This window comes from Euprymna scolopes, chromosome 40 (assembly GCF_053919585.1).
Source record: "Euprymna scolopes isolate OS-2025 chromosome 40, ASM5391958v1, whole genome shotgun sequence".
In the NCBI taxonomy this organism is placed as follows: domain Eukaryota; kingdom Metazoa; phylum Mollusca; class Cephalopoda; order Sepiida; family Sepiolidae; genus Euprymna; species Euprymna scolopes.
This window is the reverse complement of record NC_136521.1, coordinates 59,929,021-59,951,289: the sequence shown is the minus strand read 5'-3', so window position 1 is coordinate 59,951,289 and position 22,269 is coordinate 59,929,021.

Here is a 22,269-nt window from a genome sequence, read left to right as displayed (position 1 = left end):
CACAAATGAAATATATATTTTTTTATACAAAATTTACACAATATATTACAATAAAAAATAATTCACAACAATAACACTTTTAAGTACGTAGCTATGCTTAACTAGCTTAACTAGTGCTGGGAGAGACGATGCCCCCTCCTCTCATTTACGGAGAAACAAAAATGTACGTCTTACACCGTGGCTGTCCGAAAGGAAAGATGTCGAGGGAATCGAAATTCAATTGTGGTTTCCTTTCCCTCTGTATTAATTAAATATATTTTCTTATTATATATCAATCCTCATTTAAGAATCTCAATGTAATTACAGAGCAATATAGAGAATAAATGACAGAAAGTTATATTCAAAAATTCATGATGTTGACCATCTTATTCCTTTAATTCAGTTGACTTATACAAGTATATATATATATATATATATATATATATATATATATATATATATATAATTTATATTTTTAGTCATCGACATACAGTCCTGTTTCGTTTTATCACAACTCATCAGTGTCACTGGGTGATTGAACCTAGAATCATCGCGTTGATAGTCAGCAGTTCTACCGATCGACCCACGGGAGTGATGCCCGCAAATTAACTCTCCAAATTTCTATTTTTCTAAACAAACATCCGTCCTCCACTTTTATAGTGCTCAACCCCCTTATTTATTATTTTTCACCCAATTAAGTAGCGGGTGAGGCTATTTACAATAGTGCTTTACCCAAAGAGGGGGTATTAAAATATATTTGTGGTCATCGACATTATTATTATTATTATTATTATTATTATTATTATTATTGTTGTTGTTGTTGTTGTTGTTGTTGTTGTTGTTATTAGTGGCTCACATGGAGCTTTCACACAAGTCAGCAAACGATCTGATTGGAGACCTGTGGTGTTCTCTGGAAGCTGAGGGACAACAATTCTCCACAGACGTCCAGCTCTCTCCATCTCCTTCGATAGCATTTGCAGATAAATTTGCATCATCGCAACAGCCGCTTACCATTGATTTCTCGCTGCCAGTGACCATTGGTTTATACTGGAATTTGAGTGGCACTAAGCCTCCCCAAGATCTCAGTTCTCTTCGCACTTGTCCAGCGGAGGTCTGGCCAGTGCTCCCTCCTCGGTCTTTCCATCCTCCTTGACCCTTCTCGGCTGTTTGGTATCAATCACTTTTTTATTGGGGGGAACGGTGAAACAATGGAGGGAGGCATGATGAGGGTGTAGAGTATTCATTTTTAGGAAAGTATCGAGAAATTGAAGAAATATTTTGAAACGAATTGAAAAAACCTATAACTATGAAAATTATAGTTAAATTAAAATGAACGATAAAAATAAACAAAACAATAATTTTGTTCAATAATGATTAAAATAAAAAAAAATTATTGATTAACAATCTACATATTATAATTGATCTTCGATTTTGTATATGTTAGTCGTGGATGCACAGAGAAATTATATGTTCCGCGAGGGTCATTTGTGCCACTGGGCCTAAATCTCTGTCATAATATATGAAAAATTTATTCTCCGACATATTTATTTATTTATATATTTTATGTCACTTTTTCTGTGTTCAACGGTCAGAAATTTTCGGATACTACTAAAGCTAGTACCCCATTCTTCAGGGTTCAACGGATCAACTGTATAAACACTGCATCACTTGATTGAGATTGTCGGACTGACTTCCTCGTCTTGGTTCTTATAGTCACAACGTTTCGGCCCTTTTGCCCTACGGCCTTCATCAGGTATTTTGTATCGAACTGGGGAACCGTTTGTTAGGAGTCTCGAACCCAACCCTTTATTATTATTACAGGGGTACCGTGTTCGGACTCCAGCTAGGCTCTGGGACATAGTTGCTGATTCTCTGTTTTGAATGTTACTTGTCACTGCCTTCGTTCAGGATTGAACTCAGCACCTTTGGGTAACTGTAAACTTTTGATACAACGTCTAGGACCACTCGGCCATATGTCACACGGTAGCCCCGTAATAATAAGAAAGGGTTGGGTTCGAGACTCCTAACAAACGGTTCCCCAGTTTGATACAAAACACCTGATGAAGGCCGGAGGGCAAAACGGCCGAAACGTTGTGACTATAAGAACTAAAATGAGGAAGTCAGTCCGACAATCTCAATCAATGAAAACAACTCATATCAAAAATACAGACAATTACTACTGCACCACTTCATGTAATTATTTGCTTCCAAGTTTTACTTGCCCAGTCAGACTTCCTGCGATTCAATAATCAATACTTTATTTTATCAGAAGAAATAATACCTCACGAGACCAGCGTAGCCAATTTGCCTTTAGGACAATATTGGGCAAACCTTTTGCATTTAGCAAACATCTGTCCTGATTCCTTTGATTCGACATACCTTTTATGACTTTATTATTTTTAATTATATATATATATATATATATATATATATATATATATATATATATATATATATATATATATATATATATATATATATTATTTAGATGAGAATTGTTTTTCATTGTCATCATCTTTTATGTATTCATTTTATTCCATTAAATGAGTGGTTTGTTTGTTTGTTTGATGTTGGAATTTCGCTTTCGGTTTTATTTTATAAATCGTATACATTGCTTTTAATCGCATATTATCAAAAAATAAAATAAAATGAAATAAAATAAAATAAAAAGAAGATAGAAAAATGAAAGCAAAATAAAGCTGAAAAGCAGAGGTAAATAAAATGAAGCAGAATTTACTACGGAATTGACCTGTTCTCATGTAATGGCCCCACCCAAGGAATGCTTTTAGCGTATCAGCAGGTCTTAAAGTAGATCTGAATCGTTAGCAGATGTCTAGAATCAATACCCCGTATTCCTATATATATATATATATATATATATATATATATATATATATATATATATATATATATATATATATCCTTAACTTACTTATTCATAGTTCTTCTTTTTCTATTTTATTATTTTATTAATCTATTTTTTTCATATATTAGTAAAAATAGTAACCGTATTATTTGACATTTTTTGTTGGCGAAATGGTATTATTCACTGGAGAGCCATGTATCAAACAGCTGTCCTGTTTTTAAATCTCCAAAACAGCTACATGGTAATCATCTGAAGATTCCTGTTTTCTATTTACAAAATTTTAGTAGAGGTTGTTTTTTTTCTTTTCATCCTTATGTAGTTAAGTTCTGTTTTAAAATTGAAGACTTTTGCGAAATCGGCTTATGCAAGTGCTAAGTCTATTTCTATTTAACAATTTTAGTTAAGGCCTTTTTTTCTTAATTCTTATATAAATGAATTCTATTTTGTCATTATAAACATATTAGAAGTTGGATTATGTAGGTGCTAAGTCTGCGATTAGTATAATTTTTTTCCATCTGGGAATTTTAACTGCATTCCTTATTTTTGCAATTTTTATCCAAAGCTCTTGTAGACTATATATATATATATATATATATATATATATATATATATATATATATATATATATATATCCCCGAAGCAGTGTTTCATGGTAAACATGATGATCCCTTAAGAAATAAATTATTAGTACTATAGTAAATTCGAGAGCGAGTTGATGCAATGATTGCAGGTGTTTAAATGACTTACTGACTAGATGGTTTTCTAACGAATGACAAAAAAAATTTTGTATAGTTTTAAAGGTTAAAAACTTCAAAGACTATATATATATATATATATATATATTATTTATATATATATATGTGTATGTATATATATATTTGTATGATTGTATGTATATATATATATATATATAAATTTCTGTGAAAATAATATTTATTCACTTATATTTCCTTTTTATATATATATATACCAAATCAGGAAGCTCAATGTAATTATAGGGCATACAATGAAAAAATGACAAAGTCACTATTCACAATTTTATGATTTTGACCATTTTACAATTTATGCCTTTAATTAAGTTGGCACCTACAATTCTACGTAGCACAAAATCAATTACTTCATTATTATATCAATCAACGAATCTTTTCTCCTTAACTCATCAAAAAAAAAAAATCAATCCACCAAAAGGAAATAAAATGCATTTTTAAAAAATAAATAAAAAAAGAGTTTGTTTACATTATATATATATATATATGTATATATGTATATATATATATATATATATATATATATATGTATATATATAAACAAAAACTAAATCCTCAGCAATTAATAATAGCACTATGATCGGTGTTATTCAAAAGGGTTATATATATATATATATATATATACATATATGTATATATGTATATATATATATATATATATATATATATATATATATATGCAGTCCTTGTCAAAATCATAAGACCACTTACGAAAGTAAGCGTTTACACATATTATCGAATTTTTATCACACAAATGGTTAAGTCCATTGCCAAAAGGAAAAATATGATGGAAAAAAAATGAAATCTGCTTCATTCGAAACCTTAATCCTGATCTAATAATTATTTTTTTAAAACAAACATTTTCACCTGGTCAGAATGATAAGACCACTTTAATAAAATCGGCTTGTTTTTAAAAAATGAATAGGAAAAGCTTTCTACATTACTAAAAGCAACTTGTTAGTGGATAAAGACATCTTACTAAATTATAAATGGCAAAAGGGAAACCATTATCATAGTTTGAGAGAGGAAGGATCTTTGAGCATAATAGGGGTGGACTCTCCCATAGATCCATTGCAAACAAAGTGAATCCTAGCAATACAGTCATCACAAAATTTTAAAGAAATCCAGATCAATATGGTCGACCAAAACAATAACCCCATCACTGGATCGCCGTCTCAGAAGACGTTTAAAAAAACTCCAGTATGAGCTCAAGTCGATTGAAAAGCCAAACAGCAGCAGAATTTAGTCCTAAACCATCAGAAGGCATCTGAAAATGAAGGGTTTCAATCATTTAAAGCGACTGCAGAAACCACGTCTTCTTGAACAGCACAAAACTAACCGACTTAAATATGCCCCCAAATACCAGACTTGGGATAAAGATAAGTGGGAAAATGTAATTTTATCCGATGAGAAAAAGTTTAATCTAGATGGTCCACATGTATTTCAACACTATTAGCATGATAAAAATTTGCACAAAGAGACTTTTTCAAATCGGCATAGTGGAAGAGGGTCTTTAATGATCTGGGGTGATTTCTTGTCAGCTGGGACCCTAAAGTTGCAGGTAGTGAAAGGCCGGCAAACATCATTGAAGTACATTTCAATGCTTGAAAAGGCATCTATCAGGACTGAAGGTCCACGTCTGTGTGGAAGAAATTGGATTTTCCAGCAAGGCAACGCTGCGATACACACTTCTCGACAAGCACGAAAATACTTTTCTTCAAATAATATAGAATTGTTAGATCATCCAGCATGTTCTCCGGACCTCAATCGCATTGAACATCTTTGGGGTTGGATGGCAAAAGAAGTGTTCAAGGATGATTCGATAAAGGAACTTTCTCATTCAGTTTTCAGTACATGGGATAAAATTCCTTCGCAACTGATAAAGACTTAGTCGCAAGCATGCCGAAGAGAATTTTTGAAGTAATTCGTAATAATGGAGGCTATACTAAATACTGAGACCATTTTTAGTAATTTATAATTGCCTTTTGTTAGATAAACTATCAGTTGTCTTATCATTTTGACCAGGTGAAAATATTTGTTTTTTTAAAAAAAGAATTATTAGATCAGGTTTAAGGTTTCGAATGAAGCAGATTTTATTTTTTTTCATCATATTTTACCTTTTTGCAATTTTTCCTTTATCCTTAAATAATTCAACAAAATGAATAAGTTTAGAGAAAAAACAGTTTACATATTTATTTAACGTATTTTTAAAAGTGTATATATAGACATTAAACAACCCAACCTTCCTATACACACACATAGTTTCCTTCCCGGTATGGGTAAGATTTTAACATTGTCTCCTTTTCATTTTCGTATGGTCTATGATCGTTTTCTTTTTTTTTTTGTATTTTTCCTTTTAATATCCTGGAAATGTCCTCTGCAATAGGGACGGAACGTTGATAATTGCATAAATTCATTCGGTTTTTCTTTTTTCAAAACAACATAAATATATATACACACACACACATATATATGTATATATATATATATATATATATATAGAGAGAGAGAGAGAGAGGGAGAAAGAGAGAGAGGAGGGGAGAAAGTTTAAACCTTATCACTGAGTGGCTTCCGGGCCTTGATAAGTGGTTACCTCCTTGTGTAAAAAAAAAAAAAAAAAAAAAAAAAAACGTGAATGCTTCTTCGATTACTTTGTTTCCTTTATGCTAAAATATGATCATTTTTGTTTGATCTTTTTTGTTAACATATCGTACTGATATAACTTGAAAATTCCTATTAAGGTACAAGGTGCGTTCAATTAGTTTCCAGGCATGTTACTCTTGAAAATTCAGTGTGTTGTTGCTTATGCGAGGACTAACCAATTGTTATGATTTTAGGTTTAAATAGACAGCTAACGCAGAAATTTGAACACACTTTACTAAAGCCTGGTTGGAACAGCTGGTGCATTTCAAAAATGCAATCTGCACAAGAGGACACTTTATGAGTACGATATGCAATAAAATTGCGTTTGAAACTTTGCAAAAATGCCACAGAAACCTTTGGAATGCTACAATCTGCTTTCGAGCAGTATTCTATGGATCAAACAGCAGTTTTTGAGTTACATAACTTATTCAAAGAAGGCAGGGAATCTGTGAGAGATAATTTGAAGTGTGGAGGGAGTAAAGGAGTCAAAACACCAGAGTTGATTAACCAAAAAAAAAAAAAAAAAAAATACGAATAAGGACTGCTCTATGTCTACAGAGTATATATGCACAGTTGATGTCAGTTTGGGAGTTGTCACATTTATTCACTAGGAACTGAAGATGTGGAAGATTTGAAGAATGCAAAAATCCAAAACACCATCCTAGTCACAAATTATTTGACCAAGATGTGCATCAAGACATCCTCAAGATCTTGCTCCCTGTGATTTTGGTTGCTCCCTAAGCTAAAGGCAAACCTTAGAGGCTGTCGTTATGACACTATTGATAACACTAAAGGACTGTGAGGAGAGTCAATGACACGCCAACAAAAAAAAGACTCACATGGGATCTTTAAAATGTTGTTGGAACGCCACAATAATTGCATTGCAACCGAAGGAGATCACTTCGAAGGGGGACAGAGTTGAAGGTGTATTCTATATATAAAAGTGTCCATACGAAAAAGTCTCAAAACTTATTGGATGGACCTGATGTAATCACATTTTTCTTGCAAACGAATTAATGTTTAAGGATATATTTACGCATTTTATATTACTAACCAAACTTGAATAGAATTTAACGCAACACAGTAGTAGTAGTAGTAGTAGTAGTAATATAATAGTTTCTTTTCGTTGGAGGCGATTTACGCTTCCTACTACAACTTGGATGTCTTCCAGTAAAACGTAAAGAAATTCCTGATAAAGTGCACACTTAAATAATCAAATTTATCAAATCTCCATTACTAACGATTACTTGGATATTGTCCCATTTATTAGTGTACACGCAATTATACTTATCCTCGAGTGACCCAAGGCCTTGATAAATGGTGACACAAATGTAAAAAAAGGATTCGCACCTCTCCCTTTCTTTATATATATATATATATATACATACTTATATATAAATATAAATATACATATATATATATATGTATATATATATATATCTATATATAAGCATGTATATATATATAGAGAGAGAGAGTGCGAACCCTTTTTTTTCATTGGTGTCACCACTTATCAAGGCCTGTACACTAATAAATGGGACTATATATATATATATATATATATATATAACTACTTAATTTACTCAGATAAATTTAATATACGAAAGTATAGATTTATGCGTAAACTTTAAGTATTTACTTCAAAAGTGCTCAATACGTAGGTAGAGCTAGTCAGTAATTTATAAAATATATATGGCGATTATAGGATTCGTCAGGCTTATGCGCGAATTCTGTGGTTGTTTCTTGTTTTTATATATGTTGAGGATTTTTAGTTCGCCAATCAGCTTTCTGGTATCCACCGCGCCCCTTCCTATCAGCCAATGGGCATGCATTTTATCGAACAAAGGATCTGTTTTAGAACTAGGTTAGTGGTTTAAGGTAGACGTTTTCCTTTATATATATATATATATATATATATATATATATATATATATATATATATACATATATATATATATATATATAGTCTTTGAAGTCTTTTAAGCTTAATAACTACATAAAATATAATAAAAACATATTTACATTCTATTAGTATTTCCATAGATAGATATTTCTTCGGTAAGTAATTTTATCTCATGTAATCGCTACATGAAATTCGTTTCTCGAATTCATAATAAACATAAGTTTTCAGGGATCATCAGTTGTTTACCACAAAACACTGTTTTAGGGATTTAAAAACAAAAATATATTAAATTATAGGCTCCTAACAGTGTTGATAGAATAACACCTTATATATATATATATATATATATATATATATATATATATATATATATATGTATGTATATATGTATGTATATATATGTAAATAAACAAGTATATATATGCATATAAACATATATGTATACATATATGTTTATATATACATACATTTATATATACATACATTTATATATACATATATATACATATATATATATATATATATATATACCTGTACGTAATCAAATATAATTGAATCGTTTTCTCATGCAATTATATTTACATACAATGTAAAATCTTAATGAGAAAACAGGGTATAGTAAGGTTTATTAGTATAATAGTACTTATTATTTCTGTATGTACTTATATATAAACATATATGTATGTATATATATGCATTTATATGTACTTTTATATATATATATATATATATATATATATATATATATATATATATGAGAAATTAATGAGATAGTAATTCGATTGTGTGTACATTTTCATATTGGCAAATAAGTATTTTACACGAAATAACCATCAATATAATAATCGTTGTATTTTTAAATGTTTAAAACCATTATAAAGCAGATTATACATATTTTACTTTTAATGATTTTTTGTAAAGTTGATATATATATATATATATATATATATACATATATACATTTAGATGTAATATATGCATATATATACAGTAGCGTCCAAAAGTTAAGGAACGATCGATCATTTGTTTTAATGGCTTCTAACTTTATCTATGAAAAAGAAAAAAAAATTTGGGTGAATTTTCAAATATTTAATAGTGGTAGTTAAAGAAAATATATATTTTTTTTAATTTTGGAGTTTAATGCATATTAGTTTTTTTTTTTTTGCATATAAATAAATTTAATTAAACTACAGGCGTCCAAAAGTTAAGGAACACAGAAAATTAATACAAACGTTAACAATTTTATTAACAACAACAAATGTCGACTCCGAATATTCGAAAAAGGCTATCTGTACAAGAAAAACAGCTTATTTGTTACCATTATGATGCAAAAATCCATAGGGGAGATTGCTAAAATATTTAAAAGGTCTAAAAGCGTTGTTTTTTGGATTATTGAAAATAGAAAAAAAGGTTTACCAATGAATGAAAAGAAAAAATCGGGCCGACCCCGAATACCAACTAAAAGGGAGGAGAGAGAAATCCCTCGATCATCTCGTTCTGATCGCTTTAAAACTGCGGCTTCGATATCCCGGGATTTTACATCCGAAACTGGACACAAGAGTTCCCGACAAACGATCTCATGAAGATTAAATGAAGTTGGATTATTTTCAAGAAGTCCATGCTCAAAATCTTTAATTTCTATTAAGAATAAAAAGGCCAGATTTTTATTTGCCGAAAATATTTGTTTTGGGAAGAAAAAAATGGGAAAACGTTCATTTTACTGATGAATCTAAATTTAATCTTTTCGGATCAGACAAAAGACCACATCTCAGAAGAAAAAATGGAGAAAGACTGTCCCCTAAGTGCGTTAAAAGTGCAGTAAAATTTGGAGGCGGCAGTATAATGGTATGGGGCATGATATCTTCAAAAGAAACTAGCCCCCTTGTGAGAATTCATGGAAAAGTTAAAGCCCGAATGTACAGAGAATTGATTAGAGAACATGTGGTACCTAATCTTTCTAATTCTGATATCTTTATGCAAGACAACGCACCGTACCATAAAGCAAAAATAATTTTACAAGAGCTAAATAGATCCAATATTTGCGTCATGAATTGGCCAGCTCAGAGCCCAGACCTGAATCCAATTGAAAATGTTTGGAAAATTATTGGTGATAAGATCACAGAAAAAAACCTAAAAAATCTTGATGATTTATGGGAATGTATAAAAACATCCTGGAATAATACTTCACCTATAACATGTGAACGATTGGTTCTGTCCTGCAGCAAAAGATGTCATAGTGTGATTGAAAACAAGGGGCTTTTCAGTAAATACTGAAAGGATTCTTTATTTTTTTCATAATGAATTTCCCTTCGTTGTATTCATTCGTCACTTATATTGAATATCTGAAGCTTGAATTTCTATATGTATATATATATATATTTATATATATATCTATATATATATATATATATATATTTATATATATATATATCCATATATACATACATATATAAGAGAAACTTTAAACTTTACAATCAAAATTTATTGTTCGACTGAATACTCCAAACGACAATTTACAACGTCATTATTCCGCGGAGTTTCAAGGAATGCTATATTTTTATTCTTCTATACTTTATGTCCTTTGATGAGAAGAATGATAAGAATAGCATTCTTTGAAACTCCGCGAAATAAGGACTTCATAAATTGTATTTTTTTTTGGGGGGGGTATTAAGTCGGACAATAAATTTTGATTGTAAAGCTCAACTTAGAGTTTTAATTTTCTTTCTCTTATAATAAGCTCTACTCTCTATTGCCTATTGAGCTTGTTAAATATAAATATAAATATACTGTTATTTATATGAGTTTGAAGTTTACCATTGTGTATATCAGGTAAACACTACATCCCCTTGTTTTCATTAATATATATATATATATATATATATATATATATATATATTTAAAGTAGATTAGAACAATAGTCTAAAGAGATGAGTGTATTTTAATGTAACAGTGAAATTACTAGTTCAATTAAAATACAGGAAAGAGAAAGTGCTCGTTGTAATTTAGATATATAATGAGCTCGATAGTTAAATGTCCTAGAGCTAATGTATATATATTAAGTAATGTGATTTATAATTTAAAATTTAAAAATCAAATTATAATTAAATTAAAAATCCGTTTCATAAGAAGGAACAACAACAAAATCAATTATCTGTACGATCGTTTTAAATTCAATAAAAACCCTTCAAAATTTGCTGACGAGGAGACCTAGCTTATTAAAAAACTATATGTAATTATTGTACGTAACTTGATGTATACCACAATAAAAATCATTGTTTTCCGAAACGATCGTACATATAATTGATTTTGTTGTTGTTCCTTCTTATGAAACGGATTTTTAATTTAATTATAATTTGATTTTCAAATTTTAAATTATCAATCACATTACTTAATATATATATATATATATATATATATATATATATATATATATTTAAAATGTACAGTATTATGTGTTCTAGACTTACCTTCTAATATGCGTAGGTAATCCCAATTAGTTACGAACTCATCTTTTACTCTTTATTTTTTAGTAAGGTTTTCAACATCCAGGCTACAGAGAAATAGCACATTAATTTTTTAGGTATCGATTTAACGAAAATAACGCGTCAGCAGGCATGTAGTATTCAACGACTGCAATCATAATATTGCATTACGTAAAGTTAATTTTTTTTTATTCTAATTTTTTTCATCATTCCTTTTTTTTATATCTAACACTGTGAACTCAGGTCATGTGAACTCGTCCCTATTAGACTCCTTGGACAAATAACGTTTAATAGAGTAGCTGCTCTTATAAATAATAGATCACTAAGCATCTGTTTGTAAAACATACCCAAATTTTAAATTGATACTCATAGCGGATTGCTTCTAACATTATACGCGTTATAAGTTGTGTTTTGTTCTTGGGATATTTTTAATTGTAAGAATTATATTCATTATTATATTTAAGAATATCGTTTTCCTGCCAGCAATTCTACACGTTAATGATAACCAGCCAAGGTTTTGCATTTTTAAAAATATATATATATACACAAAAGGCCATCTTCCGCGTGAGAAACGGCACGCATTGCTGGGAAATCAACAAGACATTAACATACGTTTCATTTCTAAACATTCTATGGGGATTACCATCACTTTCGTGTAAACGAAGAGTACACGAAGGATCGACGCTGAACAAAACATTATCAAGCACGTGGAAGAACATTTGGATGAGATCACGACCAGTGGCATTTACCCGTCAAAGAAATCTGCTTTTCTAAAAAAAAAGATTTAGAGAGAAATAGATAAACAAGAAAAGGGAAGTGCAAAAGAGTGCAGACACTTTGTTATACAACACGGCATTTCCTATTATCAAATAATGACACTTTTTTATCTGCCCCTAAATCAAAACGTGGATTCCATGAACAAACCTTCTTTCTTAGAACTGCACGCCTGTGGAACTCTGTTCCGTCTGCCTGCTTCCCACCTGACTACAACTTGGATGTCTTCAAGTCCAACGTTAACAAATTCCTAATGAACCGCACCCGTAAGTAAACACTTCATCAAATGTCCACACTAACGTACTGTACTTGCAATAACCCTTATCCCTGAGTGGCTTCCGGGCCTTGATAAGTGGTGACCACTGTGTAAAAAAAATGATATTGTTGCTTTCGGACTGAACTTAAAGATATTTCTTGTGTATATTTTAATATGCAGCAGATATTAATGCTTTACACCTCCTTTCATGCAGAAACGCAAACACACACAAACACACATACACACACACACGCACGCGCACTCACGCACATACGGTTGAACCTCAGGATATGGAAATAAAATTGACTAACAAAGTACAGTACATTATATAATAAAACCCCACAGTAACGCTGGGCAAATACCGTAATCAGGGGCCGGCAAACATCGTATTTAACATCGCAAACCGAAAAAAATCTTATCCTATGGCCGCCTTATCCCGAAGTTCTGATATATATATATATATATATATATATATATATATATATATATATATATATATATATATATATATATATATATACTTTCATAATTATGTTTCAGTTTGAAGAAAAATGGTAGAATAAAATTACGGGGGGTTCAGTCTCGCCTGACCCCCATAGAATGGAAATATGTCACAAAGTTTAACAAGATTTTTAATATAGATCCACATAATATTGTGATAAGTGTTTCAGCGTGAACAGGTATGGTATAATAAATTATGGGGTTTATCTATTTTATTTTTAGTTGAAGTTCTCAGAAATCAAGGGGCCCACACCCTGGGGCTAACACTTGCACTCTCTATGAGATACATAGATATTCGAATGTTCCATTAAAATTCTTTATCTCTCAAACAGTGAGTTAGTAAAGAAATTGCGAACATTATTTTCCTCTCAACCATTTTTATACGTTGCAGTATATCTTTCATGTTGGTCTCTTGGTCTCACTGAATTCCACGACAAGAATTTATCTAGTCTGGTGGAGTAGCCAGCTTAGTACTATTACTAGAGGTAATATCACTTGGAGAAGTTGCACCATTCCTCGGAAAAGCTGTCGGGTAGCTGTAGTGAGTAGATCTTATTTGGGCTGCGAATACTATGTTATTTTGAATATTTGGTCAGGGTTTACTTCTATGGAAAAAGTATCCTCATGCCAGATTGTTCTGATAAACCCCTGTACAGAGAGACATTAGACACTCGAGGATAGTGGCTAGTAGGCATTCAAGTTCTCTCCTCTGTGTGTGCGTGTGTATGCGCGTCTGTGTGTGTGTGTGTGTGTAATTAAATAAGTACAAGAACTTAATAAAATATGTTGAAAAACACGTTAGCAAGAGTTAAAAACATATTTATTTTTCGGAAAGGAAACAAATAAAATGAATTTTCTTAATCCGCGAAATTTTGAAAAAAAATATATATTCCTTCTCATCAGAGAAAAGGAATTAGCAAAAATGCGGAATCAGATTTTGCTTATAAAGTATTTAATGAAACCGGTGCACTATAATAGGTCCTCAACTAGAGCAGGCAATCAAAATGACTTAGGGAGTTTAAGCTTTAATTCAAGTTATATACAAAATAATTTTATAAAAGCAACAGTAGGTTATCTACAGTGCAATGTAAATTACACTGTATTATGAACTAAGTAACTACGATAAGACACTTGAAGTCTCCTCCCGGAGCACCGATGTGGGTGCCCAATTAAAGCAAGCAATCGAACGAGTTGATTTTAAAGTGTGTAATTTCACCAATTTTGATGACGATAAAAGTATGGTGTTGAACATGTTTGATTCTTAATCACTCCCAGGCAACACCGGTTATTCCTGCTAGTATACTATATTACTAAATCTACAGAAAGTAGAAGATATTGTTTCATTAATAACAATATTTCTTTTTTCTTTGGGATATAGCAGAAAGTGATTGTTGCTTAATCATTTATCACACGTACTGGCATGCTGGTTGTGCAAGTTCGAATCAAGTTCGACGGCTACAACAACAACAGCAATAACAACAACGGCAGGGATAACAACACCAAGAGCTCCTCGTCTGAGTAGCTCTGTTTTTCACGGCTGACACCTAAATTAATCAATACCAAAGAAAAAATGTAATAAAGCCGACAAAAGAAAAAAAAAAGAAACTCGAGTAGAAAAAAAAAATCAAGGATATAAAAATTTTCCAAGATTTTATTTCGAATTCAAAATAAATAAATAATTATTTCAAAATAAATTTTAAAAATTAAAAAAGTCTTAAAGAAAACCTATAAAATTAAAAAAAAGTAAAAACTGACTCACAAAAACAGAGAACTTATGGATAATGTCAATTAAAAAGACTAATTCCTTTTTGATTGGTATTAATTCCAGACCAAAAATCCTCCAAGACTTAATTTTCACATCTTCAAAGGGAGATTACTGGAGGCAATTAATCCTATGTATTTTAGAGTTAATTATTCTTTTTATTTTAGAAAACTTTGCTGTTCTTATTAGGCATATTTAGATCGAGTTAATTTACTGTGGTTCTATTATTAACTAGTATCTCCATATAGAAAGATTACTGACGGGTGTCTAAAACCAATAATACCAACTATAGTTTTTCACATAAGGCTAGAATGGTTATAAAATTAATCAACGATAGAACCCCGGAATACAGTGGCTCGAGTATACCGTTTTTCAGATTACGATATTGAATACGATGTTTTTCCAGCCCCTGGTTACGGTAGTTTCCCCGAGTTACGGTTATTTATAATTGCATTTCATTATATACCAGTGTATTATATACTTTACTGTATTTTGTTACTATTTTTAGTGTCGTATTCCTAGGATTTTCTGTAGTGGAAAATTCTATTAGAAACTAGCAAACATTCCCTGCCACGCCGAAACAAAGTGTTTATGAAAATAGTGCTTGATAACAGGTAGAAATATGCTTTTGTATATCTTATTCATGGAAGTATTTTAGCTACATATGAGCATACATATGTTAGCTGCGACTTTTATCAATATATAGCTTTTTAAAGCCACAATACATACATACTTATATATATACTCATATATATATATATATATATATAGAGAGAGAGAGAGAGAGAGAGACGCACACACACATAATACATATATAATTACATATATATATATATATATATATATATATATATATATATATATATACACTGTGTAAGCAAAAACAAGACTTCAAAACAAGGTGTTGGTGTTGGTTGCAACAAAAAGTGTATTTCAATTTACGTAAATTAAAATACACTTTTTGTTGCCACCAACACCTTGTTTTGAAGTCTTGTTTTTGCTTACACAGTATATTAATGCTCAACTATAAAATTTGATAATTTTGTATCTTACTCTTTAAGTCAACAATTTTTGGCTTAAAAATCATTTGTATATGAAAAATTACTGAATTTCACGAACTCAGTATAATTACATATAAGTCTCTCTCTCTCTCTCTCTCTCTCTCTCTCTCTCTCTCTCTCTCTCTACATATATATATATATATATATATATATATACACATCTATTTCTTCATAGCTAAGGTTATTTAACAATTCAGAGACATTCAATGAAACCGACATATAATTCTAACATATATATATATATATATATATATATATATATATATATATATTATGCGATCGAAACGCCCGACACAATATCAGTCAGTTCTATAATAAACAGTTTACCAGCATATACTAAGAGAATTGTTTGTCAAATCGATAAAATTTCCAGTGAAATAAAGAAAAAACAAGTGAAGTATGCACGGTACCCCGTGACTGCACAGTGAACGAGGCATAAAAAATTACTAAGTTCAGCATTTGCCCCCTCTCCACACAACTTTAGTCCCAAAAGTCCCCAGCTGACGTCAAATTCTGGTGAAAATGAACAAACGCAGCATTATTATATTTGTAGCTATGCTAGAATTTGCTGGTTATGGTAATAAGTTAAACCGCAATTTATTGTAGGCATAAATTGCTAAGAAAAACAAGTGGAAAAAGGTTGGATATGTAAAAAAAAAATTGTTTATGAAAACGGCGCATATTACAACTGATAATATATAATTTCTATTCGCTGTTGCGTATTGAGCTTTTTTATTCGGTTGGGATTAAATTATCTATTTATAAACACTAGTATTGAATTTTACCATTGCGTATATCAGGTAAACTCTGCATCATTTTGATTTCATCGCACACACACACACACACACATACACTAGCAGTGTAAGAAATTTCGTGAAAATAGTGAATAATTCCACCCCATCTTTCCAAGCTTATAACTCCTCGAAAAATGTAATTCAAGCCCTAATTTTTTTTTTCAATTAAAGGAGTAAGGACCAAGGTTTTATTTAAAAAAAAAACAAAACAAAACAATGTGTTTTTTTTTTAAAAAAGGTTTTAAACTTCGGACTTTACAGGTAAATTTCTAAAAAAGCGATTTTTTTTTTTGTTTTAAATTTGAATATATTATTTATTGACCTCACACACACACACACACACACACACACACATATATATATATATATATATATATATATATATATATATATATCGAACTGCAAACACTGGTACCTCCCCGACGTAACTACCCCCGACAACCCGACAAGCTACTAAGCCTCATCCTTTACAGTAGAGATCCCTAGGTGCAAGAAAGCGTTTTACTCCAATAGTTTCTTCCCCAGAACTGCGGGTCTTTGTAACTCTCTTCCGGGATTCTGCTTTCCCAACTGCACTGATATGCAGAAGTTCAAGTGTAATGTTAACAAACATTTTTCTACTCATCTCTCTTCATAATGGCCCCGCTAATTAAGTCCCTAATAGTAGCCCCCTGCTTCAAAGTGGCACTGTGCCTTGTTTGGGGTGAGAATTGATTAATAATAATATATATATATATATATATATATATATATATATATATATATATATATATATATATGATAAATAATAACGTCTATTGCGACATATGAGATCTACTAGGGGTAAGTTGTTCGGATATCTATATAGATGAGGTTTATATCGTAGTAAAGGCTTTGTGTAGAACCAACTACACTTTTTGTTAGAAATGCTAATCTTTGTCGGTGTAATGGCTGCCACAAGACACAGCCGGCATGGGACCTCAGATTTTACATCAGAGTTTCTGTTTTTTCGAGATGCATGTGTTAAAGAAGACTGATCGTGCATCTATCTCAGTTGATTAAACGGGCCTCCGATACAAACCTTGAAATAACTACATATAACAAAGAGCCATGTTTCTTTTAAATCATATAGAAAAAATCTCTGATGAATCTCTTTGAACAAATATAAAAATACAAAAATAAGACCTAAATACACCAAGCCTCAATAAAGAAAAGAATGACAAAGACAACAACCACTCCTGATAGACCGACACCGATAGAGAGCGCTTGCGAAGAATATGACCGAACAATAACTGGGCGTCATAATATACAACATGCAAGCCATATAAAATAAGACCGCTCGGGGAACCGAAAAGTTATCAAACATTATCGGAAAAAAAGAACTCAGTCGTGTTCAATCAAACATGCTTGAATAATGAATTGCTGCCAAAATATGCAAGTAACAGCCTTATAGCGCAACGGTTAGAAGCTCCGACTGTCGTTCGGGCTGTCGGGTTTCGATCCTTGCTTGAGGTAGTTTCTTATCTAGACGCACTGATTAGATGTGAAACAGCGACACAGTAATGTATGTGGATGACTATAATGCTCCCTATCTTAGATTGAGCATATTGTGAAGTGATATACAAATTACCATTAATGTATGGAATGGACAATGTCAGAACATTGTTAATTCACTGTCCGCATAGATGCAACCGTACAGTGTAACGGTGAGAAGCTCCGACTGTCATTTGGGCGATCGGGTTTCGATTCTGGCTTGAGGCAGTAGCTTTTCTAGCCGCACTGATGAGCTGCGAAACAGTAATGTATTTGGATGACTATATATATATAGTTATATATATATATATATATATATATATATATATATATATAACTACTTAATTTACTCACATAAAATTAATATACGAAAGTATAGATTTATGCGTAAACTTTAAGTATTTACTTCAAAAGTGCTCAATACGTAGGTAGAGCTAGTTAGTAAGTTATAAAATGTATATGGCGATTAAGCTACACTGAATATTCGGCGTTTCATCCACTCTAGGACTCTTCAGGCTTATGCAAGAATTTGGTGCTTGTTTATCGTTTCTATATGCTAGAAGAGGAGCATATAAAAACGATAAACAAGCACAGAATTCGCGCATAAGCCTGAAGAGTCCTAGAGTGGATGAAACGCCGAATATTCAGTGTAGCTTAATCGCCATATATATTTTATAAATTACTATATATATATATATATATATATATATATATATATATATATATATATATATATATATATATATATATATATGAGAAAGAAAATTTAAACTCCAAGTTGAAATTTAGAATCCAAATTTATTATTCGACTGAATACTACGAAAAACAATTTACAAAGTCCTTATTCTGCGGAGTTTGAAAGACTGTCCCCTGATGAGAAGAATAGCAGGAGTAACATTCTTTGAAACTCCGCGTTATAAGGACGTTGTAAATTGTTTTTTGGGGTATTCAGACGAACAATAAATTTTGATTATAAATTTCAATTTACAATTTTAATTTTCTTTCTCTTATAGTAAGCTTTAATCTCTATTGCGTTTGAGCTTTTTTATTCGGTTGGGAATAAAGTATCAATATACAAATACTGGTATTTATATTAGATAGAAGTTTACCATTGCGTATATCAGGAGCACACTACTTCCTTTTGATTTCATTTCTTACATGGCTGTTAGAGCACTGTAAGTGTAGTGAACGGATGTTTTTTTAAATAGAAATTCGGACAGGCTATTTGCGGGCATCCCTTATGTGGCCGAGTGGGAGAACTACCGACTCTCAACTCGACGGTTCTAGGTTCAATCCTTGGGTTGGGAGAGGTGCTAGTCTAGCGGCACTGATGAGTTGTGATAAACGAAACAGGACTCTATGTCCATGACTACAAATATATATATATATATATATATATATATATATATATATATGTGTGTGTGTGTGTGTGTCAGGTCATGTCATCTGCTACTGGTACCATGTAACCCAGTACTACCTGTTTCATGGTCGATTAAACTGGTTCCCCCACCAGACTTGTTTGGTGAGGAGTGTGGCTAAGACTTGGTAACATCATCTGTGTATTGATACTCCCTCAGGCATTTGTCTATTAATATTGTCTTATGGCAATGGAAGTAATTTTTGGGGTCATGGACATTTAAATGTCTGAAGGAGTGGCACTCGTCTGACAAGACGTTGAAATCATATATATATATATATATATATATATGTGTGTGTGTGTGTGTGTGTGTGTGTGTGTGTGTGTGTACCAATACGGTTTGTGGCCTAACGGTCAAGGCACCGGACTGTGGTAAACATGGTCTGAGGTTCGATCCCTAGAAACAGTTGAACTACGCTGACGAGAGGTAACGACCTCGAAACACGCGTGTACGTAGATTACTGTTTAAAAAATAATAAATAAATAAAAAATGTTATATAAGTCCAAACAAATTAAAAGGGCGACTTTCTAAGTAAATAAAAAAATGAGCTTCGAGGCGGAGCCAATATTAATCGTATGTACCGCTTGAAAAAACAACAATAACAAAATCTAAATTTATAAGCGATAAAACTAAACAGTATAATTAATCTAGGGTGTGTGGCCTAACGGTTAAGGCACCGGACTGTGGTAAACATGGTCTGAGGTTCGATCCCTAGAAACAGTTGAACTACCCTGACGAGAGGTAACGACCTCGAAACACGCGTGTACGTAGAGTACTGTTTTAAAAATAATAAATAAATAAAATTACATATATATGTATAAATATATTATAAAATTACAGACAATATTGGTACACATAGATTTATTTGTGCCTATAATAAGTAACCACTAAAAATGATGTAGGTGTATACCAATATATGTCATTACTTGTCTATAACGCTATTATTTAATTTCCATTATACGTGTTTAAGCTTTACACATCTTGACAGGTCCACATTTATAGCGTCCATCGATATTATTTAACCCAATTTAAATATATCTGTGAGTTTGTGTGTATGTGTGCATGTGTGTTTTTATGTGTGTGTTTTGAGTGGCTATGAAACGGACAATAGGGAGATTCAATAAAAAAAAAACAGAAGTATATTTTAGACGTAAACACCGTTGTGATGCAAGAACTCTAGTGGAAAATTATTAAAGCATTATATCTTGAACGAATCAAATAATAATGTCATTCGGGAATTTACGAAAATAATTCCTGTAAAAGCAAGAACCGTTATACGAAAACAAATTTGATGAAAACGTCATAAAATCATTTTTAGTGGTTGATTTAACGGAGAGGAAGGAAAAACGGTAAATTTAGCAATTTAGCGCGTGTTCTTGACAGAAAGACATGGTGTGATAATTCGTATTATACGCTTTACATATGAGTGAACACGATGCCTCAAACACCACTTAAAGAAAATGAGCAATACAATCGGGTATGAAAGGTGTGTTTTGAATTCAATATATAAATACACACACACACACACACACACACATATATATATATATATATATATATATATATATATATATATATATGTATATATATATAAACTGCGTGAATCGCTATATTGCAGATAGTAGAATATCAATATTTTAAATATACGTCACAACAAAATGAAAATTATATCATCAAACGACTGTTTTAAGGTTAGTTATTACTCCAAGTTTATTAGAATTCATACTGTATTCACAATGTTATGGCGTTTTATTCTTTATCGTACAATGTCCACTGTCCATCGCTTTTTTGTAGGTCTTTTAAAATGTTTTTTTTTGGGGGGGGGATAAAAATACAATGTCTAATTATGAAAACTTTATGTTATATTATATTTTTCTGTCAATGAATAATGAGAAAAGACACATCGTAGGTGCTAAGCCTCAAATAAATGAATTATTTCCGACATATCCACCATTTTTTAAATAAATTTGTTCCCCGAGGAAGTCACGTGTTTAATCTAAAAAATGAGTTATGGCTCTTCAAATATCAACTATGTTTTCCACAAGATATCCTTTGAAGTATATTGTACTTCTCCTTCATAAATTCCTCTTTTTTATATTGTCCAAAGATATTCAATAGAGTTAAGGTATAGAAAACACGGTGGTCAGGTCATACGAGTTCATCCAAAGAAGACCATAGATTCAAGGAAGGCTGCAGAATGGGATAATGCATTGTCATGCATAAAAATCATTTGAATGTGACGTGACAATGGAATGTAATCTTGCCATGGTGACAAATATTTATCCAAAAAGGCCATGTAGGCATTGCTGGTACGTTTTACACCCTCTGGAACTCGAAATGGTCAAACCAACTTCTCCCTAATGATTCCCGCCACAAAACATGATTACTCCCTCTCTGCGTTGGCGATGAACCCTGTAAGGGGTTGGAGTTCCGTTTGAGTAACAAACTTTGGCACATTCATCCGGAGCGTCAAGAGTGTTGGGGTTGTTAATGTGTGCGGCCAATATTCTTGAAACCCTTTCCAGCTCCATAGCAAAATCTTTGTTGAACA